Raw genomic sequence first — 6,997 nt, 5'->3', positions numbered from 1 at the left:
AAAAAGTTCTTAGATATATCACCCAAAGCATGACCCATAGATTTAAAAAAGAAATAAACTGAATTTCACAAAACTTTTACAAATTACTTACTGAAGACACTGATAAAAATGAAAGACAAGCCATCGACTTAATGAAAATAATTTGTAAATAACAAATCCTACTAAGAATCTGAATATATAAAGAACTCTAAAATATTAATGGAAATAAACAATACAATATAATATGTAAGTGGTCAAAAGACTCGAACAAGTACTCCTCCAAAAATAATGTGCATTTGGAAAATAATGACAAGAAAATATGTTCAACATCATTTATCTATACAATGCCAAATTCACTGCCATTGAGTGAATTCTGATGCACATTAAAACCAGATTCAGATCCAATATCACCAAGTGCTGGAGGTGAAGCCATGAAGCATCTGGAGCTCACTGTACTGAGGGGTTATAACAGAAATTGTACCAAACCAAATTCACTGAGTCGATGCCGACTCATAGCGACTCTATGGGACAGGGTAGAACTGGCCTGTGGGTTTCTGAGACTGTAACCATTTACAGAAGTAGAAATCCTCCTGTTTCTCCTGCGGAGTGGTACAGCAACTCTCAAAAACTGTGACAATATTTACATATATATGTATCTTCTTTGATAGAGCAAGCCCATTTTTAGATAGATGAAAACTTATTTTCAAACAAATTTTGTATAGCAAAACAGCAACTCTTTTCCTAAGTGTGAAACTTTAAAACATCCAAATGTTATTCAGTAATTGGGACTTTAAAAAGTGGCACATCCATGTAATGATTATCACTCAGCAAGGAAAGCACATTTAAAAAATTAATAACAATGAGAATATGGATAAATCTCAAATATCACTAAATGAAAGCAGGCATTTTATTGTAGTATATACTGCATGTTCCATTTAGTGAATTTCTGAAAAAGGCAAAACACATGAATAGTTGCCATTGATTAGCTAGACTTAAAAGGAAGTCTTAAGTGAATGGGTTGATTTGGGAGCAATGAAATACTTCCATAGACTGCTGGTGAGTGAGCTGCATTTATGCTGGGCAATGTTGCTGTTAGGGGCAGGTTACGTTGGTTCCAACTCACGACTCATAGCACTTCCATGTACAACAAAAAAACAAACATAATGCTCCCTGGTCCTGGACCATCCTCACATTTATCTTCATTCTAAACGGTTAAAATCATAACTTTTTGTTTCAATAGTCACCTTTCTTGTTACTATTGGAGTTAGAATCCTTGAAGGCATCCATGTTTCTTATATTGGTGCATGGATGCAGGCTGTGATACAAAAAAGGTCAAGCAGAAATAGGGTGAACACAGGCTGGTGGGTGCAGAGTCCTGTTACCAAGGTCATGGGGGAAAAGGAAGGTACCTGCAGCTCAGAGGTTGTCTCCCAGGGTCAGTGGCTCACACAGGACCCCTCGAGGAAGACCCAGAGTCCAAAGAAGTAGGGAGGGCAGAGGAAGAAGTTCCTCTCCTTTTTGTAGAAAAAAGCATGTCCCCAGGAGGCATCACCAGGCTGTAAACTGCTAGATAAATTGAAGGCAACCTTTACACAGGTGCACGTTGACATAAAACCTAACTGTGAGGTGCTTTGCACCATATCTTGTAGTTATCAGCTCAATGTCTAACCCACAGCAAAGCCAGGGATCTTATCAGGAAATATAGCAAACAGAATAATGTGTTTTAAAACAAATTGAATTCCTACAATGCAATTACTAAATCCAAACTACTAAATCTTTTGCAAAAAATTCTTCAACACATTGTATGGGGTAAAAATAAATATGTAGTAAGGATATTTATTTTGAGATGCTAACTAATTTCAATGCATGGCATTGTTTTTTGAAGAATGGTGTCACTAAATATTCATCTTTATAAGATTGACTAACTTTTCTAACATTATGTTCTCCAGTTTTGTCCATGTCATTCAGTGTTTAAGACAGTTTCATTGTTTTTCTGTGGCTTTTAATAGTTTTATTAGCATATAACTCACATTCAATTCAATTCAGTAGTTCAATCACATCAAAAAGAGTTGTATGACCATCACCACAGTCGGTTTTAGAACATTTTCTTCATTCTGGTACACTTCCTTATTAGCTTCCCACTTTCCCCTCCCCCTCCCCTACCGTAACCCCAAGGATATTAATCCAATTACGGTCTCTACAGATTTACCTAGTCTAGACTTCATGTACAGAGAAACATCTTTTAAAAAACTTCACAACAATAACAAAGTAAAAGCGATAAAAACCCAAATAAAAAACAAGGCAAAAAACATTAAAAACTAGAAAAAATTTTAAAATAGATCATAAGAGAGATAAAATGACAGGGTGCTAAATTTTAGTCTAAATGTATCTGTAATAATCCACTTTTCAATGCTATTCATATCCCTGGGCTATGATCAAAGGGAGTTTACCAGAGACTTAATCCATGTATATTTCCTCTTCACTTTTTTTTTAACTGAAACTTTAAAATGGGTCAAAGGGAGATCAATTGATAATATATTACATTTTAATTCCACTACATCTGCGATAATCAACTGTACAATGCTCTCTGTCTGATAACAAGTCTGTTTACATGTTCAAACATGTCAACAATGATCACTGCATGCTTAAACTATGTGCTGACCCTGCAAATGTATGTTGGGTATCCACTGTTATCCATAAACTTTTCCAAACCAGGTGCTCACAATTTAAGCTCTGATACCATTTCCTCCTTTATATTTGGATTTTATTATTTACAATCCTCGGATCACACAAGCTGGTGTGCTTCTGCCATGTGTACTTAATTGACACCTCACTTAGAAGGCTGCTTGTTTTAAGACAGCCTTTGAAATCCTGAAATGAGGGGATGTCCAGAGAAACCAGTCAGGGTGCAGTATAGCACCAATAAAACACACAACATTCCTCTAGTTCAGCGGTTCTCAACCTGTGGTTCACCACCCCTTTGTGGGTTGATCGATCTTTTCTCACGGGTCATCCAATTCATAACAGTAGCAAAATTACAGTTAGGCAGTAGCAAGAAAAGTAATTTTATGGTTGGGGGTCACCACAACACGAGGAACATGAGGAACTGTATTAAAGGATCATGGCATTAGGAAGGCTGAGAACCACTGCTCTAGTTCTTCAATACTTCCTCCCCTCAACTATCATGGCCCCAGTTCTATCTTATAAATATGACTAGACCACAGCATGCACACTGGTACAGATAAGAGCTCTCAAAACACAGAATCTAGGACAGATAATCCCTTCAGGATCAAGAATGAGAGTTGCACTACCATGAAGACAGGAGGATGGTGGGAAGAGAAAGGGGAGACAGAGGGAACCGATTGCAATGATCGACACCCTCCCCGCCCCCCTCCAGGGGAATGAACAACAGAAACGTGGATGAAGGTATACAGCAAACCGTGTACAATATGAAAATAAAAATAATTGATAAATTATCAGGTTTCCATGAGGGTGGGAGGGTGGAGGAGGAAGATAAAAGAGGAGCTGATACAAAGGGCTCATGTAGAAAGAAAATGTTTTGGAAATGATGATGGCAAGATATGTACACATATGCTCGATACAATTGATTGTTATAAGAGCTGTTAGAGCCCCCAATTAAATGAGCTTTTAAAATTAAAAACAATAAAAATAAAATCCCGACATGGACACTGTTTTTTCTGAGAACTGGGCATCGTCTAGCTTTCATCACACTTTGCTATAGCACCCTTATCTCCAATGATCTCTTTATGAGAGTGAGCATCAAGCAGAGCATATAATAAGAAAGAATTGTTCTTAGATTGGGGCTAGAATTGAGGGCGAGTCCAAAATCCACTCATATATCTCTGCTTTATATGTGCTTCTGGTTGAACTCGGAGACATCATTGCCATTTTATGTTAGAAAACATTATCAATCATCTACCTGAGGCATCACTTCCAATGCCATTGAGTCACTGCTGACTTACAGTGACCCTATAGCACAGGGCAGAACTTCCCCATGAGTCTCCCCAATATTCCTGGCAATAGAAAGCCTCATCTTTCACCCACAGACCTGGCTAGTGATGTCAACCTTGCCGTTAGTGGCATAGTGTAACAACTATGCACCCATACTATCATTATTTTAGAAAGTGGTATAGAAATTATAGCCCTGCATTCCAGGATGCACACCTTCCCGAATTGATTGCAGAAGAAAATTGTGAACATAAGCAAAGGTGGTGAAGAAAGCTGATGGTGCCTGGCTACCATAAGATATAGCATCTGGGGTCTTAAATGCTTGAAGACATACAAGCGGCCATCTAGCTGAGACGCATCAAAGCCCATACGGAAGAAGCACGCCAGCCTGTCTGACCATGAGGTATAGAAGGGATCAGTTATCAGACATCAAAGAACTTAAAATCATATCAGTGGGTGCCCACCTTCCTGATACGATCATTGAAAACAAAGGTGTGCATAAGCAAAGGTGGTGAAGAAAGCTGATAGTGCCTGGCTATCAAAAGATATAGCATCTGGGGTCTTAAAGGCTTGAAGATAAACAAGAGGCCAACTAGCTCATAAGCAACAAAGCCCACATGGAAGAAGCACACCAGTATGTGTGACCACGAGCTGTCAAAGGGATCAGGTGTCAGGCATCAAGGAACAAGAAATCATGTCATTGTAAAGGTGGGTGAGTGCAGAGTGGAGACTCAGAGTCCATCAGTTGGCAACTGAACACCCCCCTGCTGAGGGGTTTGGGGAGGAGATGAGCTAATCAGGGTGCAGGGTAGCAATGATGAAACATATAACTTTCCTCTAGTTCTTTAATGCTTCCTCCCCCCCCAATATCATGATCCCAATTCTGCCTTGCAAATCTGGCTAGACCAGAGGATGTACATTGGTACAGATAGCGACTTGAAACACAGGGAATCCAGGATAGATGACTCCTTCAGGACCAGTGGTGAGAGGGGTGAGGCCTGGAGGGTGAAGGGAATGTGGGGTAGAAGGGGGGAACCAATTACAAGAATCTAAGTATAGCCTCCTCCCTGGGGGATGGACAGCAGAGAAGAGGGCAGAGGGAGATGTCAGACAGTGTAACTTATGACAAAACTATAATAATTTATGAATTATGAAGGGTTCAGGAGGGAGGGGGGAGGGAGGTGGGAAATGAGCAAATGATATTGAGGGCTAAAGTAGAGGGCAAATGTTTTGAGATTGATGAGGTGTACATATGTGCTTGACTCAATGGATGTATGTATGGACTGTGATAAGTATTGTATGAGCCCTCAATAAAATAAGTAAAAAAAAAGAATAATGAGGGTAACAAATGTACAAATGTGCTTTATATAATTGAAGTATGTATGGATTGTGATGAGTTGTATGAGCCCCCAATAAAATGACTTAAAAAAAAAGAAATTAAAGCCCTGTTGATAAAAGGAAATTTTTATAGGAGCATAGGCCAGCTATGAACTGCAGTAAGAGTTGTTGATGTGTACAGGTTAAACTTACATGACAGTACATTGTTTATTTAAGCAATGGCGGTTGGTGATAGTGCAAAACTTTCAAAAATATTTATTCACAAGGGCAGAACCATGCCTGCCGCGTCAATGAACGCCATAATGAAGCAGAGAGGGCATTGAAATAGGAAGTATACAGTGGCTCTATGCCACTATTCGTGGAGAAGCCCCAAGGCAAGAGATTGAAACCAAAGTGAAACATCTGCCAAATCTACGCCCTGAGGTTAGCAGTCATCTGCTTATTCTCACACTAGGTAGTTTCAGACGTAGGTCCAAGGGTTACAAGTAAGTTTGAGGTAAAGCACAGTTCACTTAGCAGGGTTTCCAGATCAAGCCTTTCTGGTGTGGCCTATGAAGGATGCTATGTACCTTGAGAGACTGGCGTCTAAAGTTCCATAGTTGGTAGTACACTGGCTGGGTCACCAGGGGGTGCGTAGAAGCTAGAGCAAAGGGTCAAATTAGGAACTTAGTACCTGGCATATTCTCCCCTTGTGGTCTATAGAAGTATGGCTAACTTTTTTGTTTTAACTCCTTTTCAATTACACTGTTAAAATATTGTAAATTTATTTGAATGCTTATTGGAATGTGAAGACTGACTGGATATTTAATATTATTCAGAGATTGTTTAAACATACAACCAATATATAAAGAAACAAATATTGGACAGTGTAAGACTTGTCAAAATAATAATAATTTATAAAATATCAAGGGTTGCTGAGGGAGCGGGATGGGGAGGCTGGGGAAAAATGAGGAGGTGATACAAATGGCTGAAGTAGAAAGAAAATGTTTTGACAATGATGATGGCAACAAATATACAAATGTGCTTCACACAGTGGATGGATGTTTGGATTGTGCTAAGAGTTGTATGAGCCACCAATAAAATGATTTTAAAAAGAAAAAAGAGAAGCAAATGTTAGAGTAATATATGTAAATATGTGCAAAATAAACCATAGAGAAATGCTAGCATAATTCTTTAAGAAAACATGTATGAGGATGGTCATTAGACCATTCCATGACAGTTTTAAATGAAATGATTACACAAGAATACAATGGGAATTTCAGTTACCTATAAGTCTTTGCAAACTCAAAACAAAACAAAAACTGGAAGGACTGTTTGAACTCCACAAGGAATTCTACACAGATGAAGGAAGAAAGTCTATAAACAATGATAGATACAGGGAGGAACAGCAAAAGTAGATATCATTGGATTTAATTAAAATTTTAGTGAAAATGATGACAGTTTTGTTTTATTTTTATTTTTTAATTATTTTACTAGGGGCTCATGTAACTCTTATCACAATCCATACATAACATCACTTGTGTAAAGCACATTTGTACGTTCATTGCCCTCATCATTCTCAAAACATTTGCTCTCCTCCTAAGCCCCTGGCATCAGCTCCTCATTTTTTCCCCTCCCTCCCCGCTCCCCCTTCCCTCATGAACCCCTGATAATTTATAAATTATTATTTTGTCATATCTTACCCTGTCCGATGTCTCCCTTCACCCACTTT

Source organism: Echinops telfairi, unplaced genomic scaffold, assembly GCF_000313985.2.
Source record: "Echinops telfairi isolate 266 unplaced genomic scaffold, ASM31398v2 ScPeMD7_3509;HRSCAF=4178, whole genome shotgun sequence".
In the NCBI taxonomy this organism is placed as follows: Eukaryota; Metazoa; Chordata; class Mammalia; order Afrosoricida; family Tenrecidae; genus Echinops; species Echinops telfairi.
Note: the sequence above shows the minus strand (reverse complement) of the source record.